The sequence below is a fragment of the Meles meles genome, chromosome 16, assembly GCF_922984935.1.
Source record: "Meles meles chromosome 16, mMelMel3.1 paternal haplotype, whole genome shotgun sequence".
Classification (NCBI taxonomy): Eukaryota; Metazoa; Chordata; class Mammalia; order Carnivora; family Mustelidae; genus Meles; species Meles meles.
In genome coordinates this window covers 60581237-60592878 of record NC_060081.1, presented here as the reverse complement: position 1 = coordinate 60592878, position 11642 = coordinate 60581237, and the positions used below count along the sequence as shown (strand labels likewise).

General features: G+C 42.7%; 1 long non-coding RNA gene across 1 annotated transcript; it reads left to right on the top strand.

Moving 5' to 3' along the window:
- The first annotated feature begins 550 nt into the window (after positions 1-550).
- Positions 551-4859, top strand: LOC123926502. Its single transcript, XR_006815283.1, has 3 exons — positions 551-958; positions 1037-1078; positions 4823-4859. It is a non-coding gene; the product is annotated as an uncharacterized LOC123926502 (long non-coding RNA).
- Positions 4860-11642: the final 6783 nt, after the last annotated feature.

The following is an 11642-nucleotide window of genomic DNA, read 5'->3' as shown; positions in this document are numbered from 1 at the left end:
GAGTGGGGGGAGTGGAGAAAGGACTTAATTAGCTATCAGAATATCTGAGTATACATCTACTGTGTTCTCAGCATGTGCTAGGACAGTGGTGTGTCTGGACCACCAGCAGCCACATCAGGTAGGAACTTGACTAGGCATGAAGATTCTCAGATCCCATCCCAGAACCACCAAATCAGAAATTGTGGGAGTGCGGCCCATAATCAGCATTTTGGTAAGCCCTCCAGGTGGTGCCCTGTGCATTGTACTGTGAAATAAGTTGAGACCAAGGTACTTCTGTGTGGTGGGCAAACTAATTTGTCTGGAATCACTCAACTAGTATCTGGGTCTGTCTGACTCCAGAATCTGTACTCCTAACCTTAAACTTTTAGTTGTCTTCTTTTTTTTTTTTAAAGATTTTATTTATTTGAAAGAGAGAGTGAACGAGAGAGCATGAGCAGGGGGAGTGGGAGAAGCAGACTCTACTGCTGAGCAGAGAGCCTGATGTGGGGCTCGATCCCAGGACCCCAGGATCATGACTTCAGCCGAAGGCAGTCACCCAACCAACTGAGCCACCCAGGTGACCCTAAGCTTTCAGTCTTAAAGGATATCAGTGAGGTGAGAATATCCTTTGTATACCTGTCAACATTGACCTGTAGTTCTCCCCCTAGCTGAGCAACAGAATCTCCTAGGGAGCTTCTTCCATGGCTGGTGTTTCCAACTGCAACTCAATTCCAAGATGCTCTTTCAATAGGTTGAGTGAAGCTGGACCTCAAAGGTGACATACACAGAAACAGATGTTACTCTGTCTGGACCTGATGGGAGGGACATACACCTGACAGGAATCCATACCTTTTAGTCCCCCGGCTTTCACATGGATCTTGTTCTTCGCAGCCCTCCCTTTTTTCTGAACTTTGTTCCCTCCCGTATGCAAAACTGGCAGAACCTAACCAGCTCACTCCAGTTGGGAAGTGTACCATAGGTATATAACCTCTTTTACAAATTCCTTTGGGGCATGCAGTCAGTGATGGAGACAAACTGATCATTCATTCTGTCGTAGAATGTTGGGAGAATACCTGGCCCAAGATCCAAGACAGAATAGGTGAGTTTTCAGTCTGCTGGGCCTGGTAGTAAAAGTTTGTAATGGGGAGTTTGGTGTGGAGGGTTAGGAAAGATAGAGCTCTGAAGGAAAAGTAGGAGTTAAGGGGAAGAGGGAGGGGAAGAGAGCATTTCAGGAGATGAAACCATGTCAGCTACTGGTAGGGAATTAAGACCTTAGTTGGGAAGGAGTGGGAGGGGCATGCTGAAGAATTTTTGTCTTTTCCAGTTTCATTGAAAAATAATTGACGGGGCGCCTGGGTGTTTCAGTGGGTTAAAGCCTCTGCCTTTGGCTCAGGTCATGATCTCAGGGTCCTGGGATCAAGCCCTGAATCAGGCTCTCTGCTTAGCGGGGAGCCTGCTTCCCTTCCTCTCTCTCTGCCTGCCTCTCTGCCCACTTGTGATCTCTCTCTGTCAAACAAATAAATAAAATCTTTAAAAAAAAATCTTAAAAAAAAAAAGAAAACTAATTGACATACATCACCGTATAAGTTTCAGGCCTACTTCCTGATGGTTTGATTTGCATATATTGTGAAATGATCACCATAATAGGTTCAGCTAATTCTGTCTTTTCATATAGATACAATGAAAAGAGAAGAAGAAAAAAATGTTGTGATGAGAAGTCTTAGGATTTATTCTTTTAACAATTTTCCAATGTATCAGTACAGCATTGTTAGCTGTCGTCCTCATGTTGTACCTTACATCCTTACTATTTATTTATCTCGCTTGGATGTTTGTATCTTTTAACCACCTTCCTCCATTTCCTCCTCCCTCCACCACCCACCTCTGGTAACCACAAGTCTGATCTCTTTTTCTGAGTCTGTTTTTTTTAAGATTCCACATGTGAGATTGTAAAGTATTTGTCTTTCTCCATCTGACTTATTTTTACTCGGCATAAACCTCCAAAGTCTATACATACACAAATGGTAGGATTTCCTAATTTTTTGTGGCTGAATAATATTCCATGGTGTGTATACCCCAACTTCTTTATTCATTCATTTGTTGATGGACACTTAGACGTTGTTTCCATGCTTTGGTTATTATAAATAATGCTGCTGTGAACATGGGGGTACAGATATCTTTTCGAATTAGTGTTTTTATTTCCTTATTTCTTAGTGTTACATATTCCCAGAAGTGGAATTGCTGGATCATAGAGTGTTTCTATTTTTAATTTTTTGAGGGTCTTCCATATTGTTTTCCATATTGGCAGTACCAATTTACATTCTTGCCAACAGTGCACAAGCGTTCCCTTTTCTCCAGATCCATAGATGTGAAGCTGGACCCCCCCGCCTTGTCTTTTTCATCATAGCCATGAAAAAGTTATTTTTGTCCCAACAGTGGAGGAAGCCACAGAAAGGATTTGAGCGTGGCACTTCACTTTTCAGGTTTGCCTCTTATCAAGATCACTTTGGCTGCTATTCAGAGGATAGGATCAGAGTGGGAGACTAGTTTAAAGACTGCTAAAGACTGTTAAAGACTAGTTTATTTTTTTTAAGTTTTTTTTTTTTAAAGACTTTATTTGACAGAGAGAAATCACAACTAGACAGAGAGGCAGGCAGAGAGAGAGAGAGAGAGAAGCAGGTTCCCTGCTAAGCAGAGAGCCCGATGCGGGACTCGATCCCAGGACCCTGAGATCATGACCAGCTGCTTGAGCCACCCAGGCGCCCTAAAGACTAGTTTAAAGACTGTTAAAGTCATAAAGATATTGGCAGGGGCACTGATGATGGAGACAATTGAAATAAAAAAGAAAATTCTTTATTATTTATTTATTAATTATTTTAAAAAGGTTTTATTTATTTGAAAGAGAGTGAGCGAGAGAGAGCAAGAGAGAGAGAGAGCTCATGAGCAGGAGAGAGGGAGAAGCTGACCCCCTGCTGAGCAGAGAGCCCAATGTGGGGCTTGATCCCAGGGTTCCGGGATCATGACCTGAGCTGAAGGCAGATGCTTAACCACACTGAGCCACCCAGGCGCCCCATCCTAAATTCATTTTTAAACTTAAATCTTTTTTTACTTGCTGCAGAGTATACATAAAAAATTTACCATTTTTAAGTGTACAGTTTGATGGTACAGTTACCGTTGTGTAGATGCTACCACCATCCTTTTTTTTTTTTTTTTTAAGATTTTATTTATTTGACAGACAGAGATTACAAGTAGGCAGAAAGGCAGGTGGGGGAAGGGGAGGAAGCAGGCTCCCTGCTGAGCAGAGAGCCTGAAGCTGGGCTCCATCCCAGGATCCTGGGAAAGGACCCTGGGATCATGACCTGAGGGGAAGGCAGAGGCTTTAACCCACTGAGCCACCCAGGCACCCCCCACCATCCATTTTCAGAACTCTTTCATCTTGCAAAACTGAAAGTTTTGTGCCCTCAAACTAGTAACTCCCCAGTCTCTCTTTGTCCCTGCCCCCAACAACTGCCATTCTACTTTCTGTCCCTAAATTTGCCTAAGTACCTCATTAAGAGTAGAATCACATTATGTTAGTTCTTTTCTGATTTACTTATTTCAATTAGCATACTGTCTGCAGGATTCATCCCTGGTATAGCCAGTGTCAGAATTCTTCCCTTTTAAGGCTGAATAATAATTTTGTTAAATGTTCTTTAGGTGTTCATTGTATGTATTGTTAGCCTTAAAAATAAAACTCACTGGGGCGCCTGGGTGGCTCAGTGGGTTAAGCCTCTGCCTTCTGCTCAGGTCATGATCTCAGGGTCCTGGGATGGAGCAAGCATTGGGCTCTCTGCTCAGCGGGGAGCCTCCTTCCCCCTCTCTCTGCCTGCCTCTCTGCCCTACTTGTGATCTCTCTCTGTCAAATAAATAAATAAAATCTTAAAAAAAAAACAAAACCCTCACCTATTTTCCCAGCAAAAATGAGTTTCTTTGGGAATAGCAGAGTATTGCAATTTGGGACACCCAAACTACAACAAAATGGTAGGCAAATCTGGAGAACAAAGGAGAGAAACTTGTTTTTATAGAGGAAAGGGAGTGGGGAGGGACTTTTATAAACAAAAAATCCAAGTTGGATTAATCTAGGAGTTTGAAGTCTGTGGGTTTTCATTGGCTGTAACAGTTGTAATGGTCTTTCATTGACCAGGATGTTGCTGGGCAGGAGAAAATCTTTCTTCCTTTTGTCAGGGTAGTGAAAAATAGGCTTCTTCCTTTTGGGAGTGCAAGGTATGTCTCTTTCTGTTGGGGCCTGCGGTTGATGAGGACTTACAGGCTGTGAGAGCTCCTTCTGCTGGCCTCCCAACTCCATTTTATTATTTAATTTTCTAAAAAGACTTTCTAAAGATTTTATTTATTTGACACAGAGAGAGAAAGCCAGAGAGGCAACACAAGCAGGGGGAGTAGGAGAGGGAGAGGCAGACTTCCTTCAGAGCAGGGAGCCTGATGGAGGGCTCTGTCCCAGCACCCTAGGATCGTGACCTGAGCTGGAAGACAGATGCTTAACAACTGAGCCACCCAGGCGGCCCTTTAAAAGACTTTTTAAGGGCGCCTGGGTGGCTCAGTGGGTTAAGCCGCTGCCTTCGGCTCAGGTCATGATCTCAGGGTCCTGGGATCGAGTCCCGCATCGGGCTCTCTGCTCAGCAGGGAGCCTGCTTCCCTCTCTCTCTCTCTCTCTCTCTGCCTGCCTCTCTACCAACTTGTGATCTCTCTCTGCCAAATAAATAAATAAATAAAATCTTAAAAAAAAAAAAGACTTTTTAAAATTTATTTATTTATTTATTTTTAAAGATTTTAGGTATTTATTTGACAGAGAAAGCACAAGTGGAGTGGCAGGCAAAGGGAGAGGAAGAAGCAGGCTCTCTGCTGAGCCGGGAGTTGGATGCGGGGCTTGAACGTGGGGCTGGATCCCAAGACCCTGAGATCATGACTTGAACCAAAGGCAGATGCTTAACCCACTGAGCCACCCTGGTGCCCTTGATAATCACCAACCTAATGGGTGTGAAGTGGTATCTCATTGTGATTTTTATTTGCATTTTCCTAATGATTAGTGAGCTTGAGCATCTTTTCATGTGCTTATTGGTCATTTGGATATCTTTGAAGAAATGTCTGTTCCAAACCCTTGCCCATTTTTTTGAGTCTTGTCATTTGTCTTTTGTTGTTGTTGAGTTTTTAGGAGTTCTGTATATATTCTGGATATTAATCCTTTATTATTTATGTAATTTTCAAATATTTTCTCTTGTTCTGTGGGTTACCTTTTTACTCTGTGGATAGTAGTATCCTTTGATACACAAAAGTTTTTAATTTGGGGGATGCCCTGATGGCTCAGTTGGTAGAGCATGTGACTCGATCTCAGGCTTGTGAGTTCATGTCCCTTTAATAAATAGAGATTACTTAACAATTTTTTTAAAGTTTTTAATTTTCATGAAGTGTAGTTTGTCCAATTTTTTGTTTTTGCCTGTGCTTTTGGTATCATATCCAAGAAATCACTACCAGGGTGCCTAGCTGGCTCAGTTGGAAGAGCATGTGACTCTTAAAAAAAAAAAAAGGGATTTATTTATTTATTTTAGAGGAGAGGGGAGTGCAGAGGAAGAGTCTTAAGCAGACTCTGCACTGAGCAAGAACCCAACATGGGGCTTGGACTCACAATCCTGAAATGAGGACCTGAGCCAAAACCAAGAGTCAGATGCTAAGCTGGCTTTGCCACCTTAGGTGCCCCAAAGCATGACTCTTGGTCTCAGGGTTGTGAGTTCAAGCCCCCATTGGGTATAGAGATTACTTTAAAAAACAAAACAACAACAGGAAAAAAAACCCTTAAAAAATTGCCAAATTAATGTCAACGAGCTTCTCCCCTGATTTCTTTCTTTCTTTCTTTCTTTTTTAAAGATTTATTTATTTATTTATTTGACAGAGATCACAAGTAGGCAGAGAGGCAGGCAGAGAGAGAGGAGGAAGCAGGCTCCCTGCCGAACAGAGAGCCCAATGCAGGGCTCGATTCCAGGATCCTGAGCCAAAGGCAGAGGCTTAACTCACTGAGCTACCCAGGTGCCCCTCCCCTGATTTCTTTTTTTTTTTTTTTTAAAGATTTATTTATTTATTTATTTAACAGAGAGAAATCACAAGAGAGGCAGGCAGAGAGAGAGGAAGGGAAGCAGGCTCTCCGCTGAGCAGAGAGCCCGATGCGGGACTCGATCCCAGGACCCTGAGATCATGACCTGAGCCGAAGGCAGCGGCTTAACCCAGCCACCTAGGCGCCCCCATCCCCTGATTTCTTATCAGAGTTTAGTTTAGCACTTATATTTAACTGTTTGATCAATTTTGAGTTAATTTGTTGTTGTTGTTGTTTAATGTATGCTCTATGAAGTTATGACCACAAGATCAAGAGTCACATGCTCCACTGACTGAGCCAGACAGGTGTCCCACTGAGTTGATTTTTTTATATGGTGTTAGGTAAGGGTCTAACTTATTCTTTTACATGTGGATATCCAGTTTTCCCAACACCATTTGTTAAAAAGACAGTCCTTTCAGCATTGAATGGTCTTAGCGCTTTTGTTGAAAATCATTTGCCCACATATGTGAGGGTTTATTGCAGGGCTGTCAAATCCTATTCCTTTGGCCTTTTTTTTTTTCTGTCTTTGTGCCTATATCACACAGTTTTGATTACTTTAGCTTTGTAGTAAGTTTTGAAATCAGGTGTGAGTCTTCCAACTTTGTTCTTTTTTTTTTTTTAAGATTTTATTTATTTATTTGACAGAGAGAGATCACAAGTAGGTGGGGGGGGGGGGAGTGGGCTTCCTGCTGAGCAGAGAGCCTGATTTGGGGCTTGATCCCAGGACCCTGAGAGCACAACCTGAGCCGAAGGCAGAAGTTAACCCACTGAGCCACCCAGGCACCCCAACTTTGTTCTTTTTCAAGATTGTTTTGGTTATTGGGGTTCCTTAAGATTCCATATACATTTTAGAACAAGTTGTTCTATTTCTGTTAAAAAAAAAAAAAAAGTCACTGGAGGGTCACCTGGCTGCTTCAGTTGGTAGAACATGCATGCAACTCTTGATCTTGGGATTGTGAGTTCAAACCCCAAGTTGGGTGTAGAGCCTACTAAGAAAAAAAATCCATAGGATTTGGTAGAGATTGCAGTGAAGATCTATAGGTAAGTCTTCCAATCCATGAACACAAGATACTTTTCCATTTATTTTTATCTTCCTTAATTTCATCCAGCAATGTTTTATCATTTTTTTGTTAATTCTTAACTAGTTTATTCTTTGTGATGCTATCTTTGTTTTTTTTTTTTTTTAAGATTTTATTTATTTATTTGACAGGCAGAGATCACAAGTAGGCAAAGAGGCAGGCAGAGAGAGAGGAAGGGAAGCAGCCTCCCTGCCGAGCAGAGAGCCCGATGCAGGGCTCGATCCCAGGACGCTGGGATCATGACCTGAGCCGAAGGCAGAGGCTTTAACCCACTGAGCCACTCAGGTCCCCCTTTGTGATGCTATTCTAAATTGAATTTTTAAAAAAATTTCCTTCTCGGATTGTTCATTGTTTGTGTATAGAAACACAACTGATTTTTGTGTGATTTTGTATTCTGCAACTTTGCTGAATTCATTTGTCCTTTTTTTTTTCTTTTGGTGGACTCCAAAGGATTTTCTACATATGTGATTATATCATCTGTAAACAGATAACTTTATTTTTGCAAGAAAAGTTTTATATGTAGTATTATATTGTGAAGCTCTTATCTTAACTGAGATTCATTAAGTTTGTGATTACAGGGGGGTGGGGTGTCATAGAAAGTTATATTTAGAGGGTCTATAGATCCAGCCCAGCTCAGTGTCACACAGTAAGTTAGAGGTTCAATAGGCATCCGAAACCTGATCTGTGTTCCTCCTCTTAGCTTCCTAGGAGCAGACAAAGCCAAGCTGGGAGCTAGCATGGAGAACCCTTGCCTAGAGGGTATTTATGGGGCTGAGACTTGATCCCTTTGTGCTTTCACCCAAGGCTCTCCTTATCTTAGGAAGTGGGGAGTCTGGCTGAATCCCCGTGCATCCATCTGGTTAAAATAAACATGCTGGGTGGTCTAAGATGGAAAAGAACTTGATGAAGAGTCAGATTTGGAAGTGGGAGAGAGATTTGGAAGTAGGACAGATTTTGCTTTTGTGAGATTGGAACTTTCTAAGCACCAGTTAAACACATGATCTCAGCCTTCGGGCCGAAGTATGTCCTCTCAGCTGAATGCCTCTATGCCACTGCCAGCTGCTTGTAGGAGGGTTTGGGGGGAAAGTGTGCTCAGAGGGGTAAGACTGAGGGCCCCAGGCAGACACAGATGGAGTCACAGAAATCAAGAGTCCTGTAGGAAAAAATCCACAAGCCATGGAAAGTGCACTCGTTGTGAAGTAGAGGTCTGAGTTTGTATCCAGGTCCTCTTTTTTGCCTATGATAAAAAGGCAACTTATGGGGTTCTTACTAGGTGCCAGCTTTGTTAAATGTTTTACACGTTTTCCTCCAGAAGTTGGCTGGGCTCTTAACCACTATACTGAACTCCTTTCCTTTATCTTTAAAATTTTCTGCAGTAAATGTGGATTATTTATGTAATTAAAATGACAATCTTAGGAAAGCTACACTTGACCTTCAGGCCACCATAGACTCGTGGGAGCTGAGGAGAAGTCAAATGGTTTGGCAGGGGGTAAACTGCTTGGTGGTACCCTTCTTCCTCCCATCTTAAAACTTTGAAAGAAGAGGTGTTGTCTTAACCTCGAACCTTCCTTCAGATAAGTCAGTGTCCTGATCAGGTCCTTTGAGCAATAGCGTGAGAATCTTCTGTGCGTAAGTGAAGAGTGCAGATTCCTGGACTCTCTGGGGGTGAGGTCTGGGAATTTGGATTTTTGGAAGCTCTCCTGATGATTCTGATACATATTAAAGCTTGAGAACTACTTCTCTTGGTCATTCCTTCCAGTTCTGCCTCTTAACAGCTGTGTGGTATGGGGCAAGTTATTGTCATAGTTCTGTTTTACACTCAGCCCTCTACTGAGAGGCCAGGTAATAACAATATATAATAATGGTAACATGGAATATCCTATTTCATCCTTCTAAGAGGTGAATATTACTATGCCCATTTTATTGATGAGGACACTGAAGTTTGGAGTGGTAAATTGACTTGTCTGGGATCATGACAGCTCATTAGGTGACAGAGCCAGAATCTGAACACAGGCTTAGATTACAGAGAAGAGCTTTGGAAACCAGCAGCATTGAGAGCGTTGGTAATTATTATTTCCACATTTCCCGAGTTCCCTTCTCTGCAGCTGCAGGGGCTAACATACCAAGCTTACAGCACACCAAGACAGGCTGAGCCCCTCCCCTCTGGGAGTTTTTCCCATTAGCAGTTTCTAAACTAGAGTGTAGTTTTTATCTTTTTTTTTTTATTGTTGTTATTATTTTTTTAGTAATCTCTACCGCCAACATGGGGCTAGAGCTCATGACCCTGAGATCCAGAGTTGCATGCTCCATTGGGTGAGCCAGCCAGGCGCCCCAGAGTGTACTTTTTAAATCCAGAGTTGAGTCCAGCCCTAGAGGGTTTTGTTTTAAGATTTTATTTTTTTAAGTAATCTCTGCACGCCACGTGGGGCTCAGACTCACAACCCTGAGATCAAGAGTTGCATGCTCCATTGGGTGAGCCAGCCAGGCGCCCCAGAGTGTACTTTTTAAATCCAGAGTTGAGTCCAGCCCTAGAGGGTTTTGTTTTAAGATTTTATTTTTTTAAGTAATCTCTGCACGCCACGTGGGGCTCAGACTCACAACCCTGAGATCAAGAGTTGCATGCTCTACTGACTGAGCCAGCCAGGTGCCTCCAGAAATGCATTTAAATGCTATTTCCTGGGACACCTGGGTGGCTCAGTGGGTTAAGCCTCTGCCTGCAGCTCAGGTCATGATCTCAGCGTCCTGGGATCGAACCCCGCATCGGGCGCTCTGCTCAGCAAAGTCTGCTTCCCCCTTCACCGGTCTCTCTGCCTACTTGTGATTTCTGTCAAATAAGTAAATAAATAATCTTTAAAAATAAATAAATAAAAAATAATCATTATCTAAAGTGCGTGCTTACTCAGGGGTTCATCAGTTTGAAGCTTGTCACAGAAGATGCTTTTGGTTTCAGTTCTCTGAAAAGTATTTGTAGGAAGCCATTTCTTCTAAGGCAGTCAGACCAGCCAAAAGATTTCCCCCTTTAGGGTAATATTAATATTCATTTTCCAGATGAAAATGAGAATTGAAATTATTTTGAAGAGCCCTTCCACAGAATGTCCCTGTTCTGCCAAGCCCTACAGCCAAGTGTACAGTTTGAGGGTTACTGACAGAGGAAGTGGAAAACCAGGACCTTGGATGAATGGCTAAATTCTCAAACTGGAGCTCTTTAATCTGGGAAACGAGAATAGGGAGGCAGCGACTCCAAATTTCTAAAGGAGAATGACTTGTGGGAGATTGGACATCCTCCATCTAGGTCTCTTTGTCATCAGAAGCCAATCTGGTTCAGTATTAGAAATTTCTAGTGTTTAGCCCAAAAACGATATTGGTTAAATGCCAGTAGTCAGTGAACTGCCCATCACTAGTTCAAATAAGGTCCAGGCAGATGTCAAGGTGACCTCCAAGTAAGATGGACTTGAATTCATATCCTTGCTCCATTTATTACTGGCTGTACGGTTCAGGCCAATTAATTTAACAAATCCTCAGTTTCTTTACTTATGAGAAGGGCATCTGCCTTCTTTTGTGTGTATACAAAAATTAAAGTAATAATGAACACTGGATAGGCCCAGGCATATAGCAAGGGTGTTTACTGCTGCAGGCCTTGACTATGCACTGTTTGGGCTGCAGTGAAATGTATAGTTGCTTCATTATGAAGTAAATGAAACTCACAGTTAGCTACCTTAAGCAAAAAAGGGAAATTTAGGGGTGCCTGGGTGGCTCAAGCCTCTGCTTTTGGCTCAGGTCATGATCTCAGGGTCCTGGAATTGAGCCCCACACCGGGCTCTCTGCTCAGCGGGGAGCCTGCTTCCTCCTCTCTCTCTGCCTGCCTCTCTGCCTACTTGTGATCTCTGTCAAATAAATAAAATCTTAAAAAAAAAAAAAGAAAAAGGGAAATTTACTAGCTTCTGTAACATGGAAGTCTAGAGGTGGTACATTTCAGACACGACTAAAGCATCCATCTCATCTCTGCTGCTTTCTGTGCCAGCGTCATACTGCAGTCCTATGCTTTCCTCACTGGTTGAGGGGGAGGATAAAGTTGCCAGCTCCCTAAGTTCCCTCACCACTCAGCAACCCCAAAGCTTGAGTGTTTATCCAGGGAAGACTGGTACAGCTTGGGAGGCATATGCCCCCTACGCACTATGGTGAAAGGGTTATGAACCAGGGTTGAGGCCAAAGAATAAGGATGCAGGGCGCCCAACACTGACAGGTGGCTGCTAGAGGGGGGGGACGATTAAGGCCCTGTAAGAACTCAGCAACTGCCCCACCCCTGAACGGGGCCCAGGGTCACTGTGGGTCAATCTGTTTCTGCTTTAAAAAGCAAAGCAAAACAAAACAAAAACCAAAAACAACTTTATTTGACGAAAGACAAAAACAAAAGTTATTTACAGTAGTTTTTTGCTCAAATAATT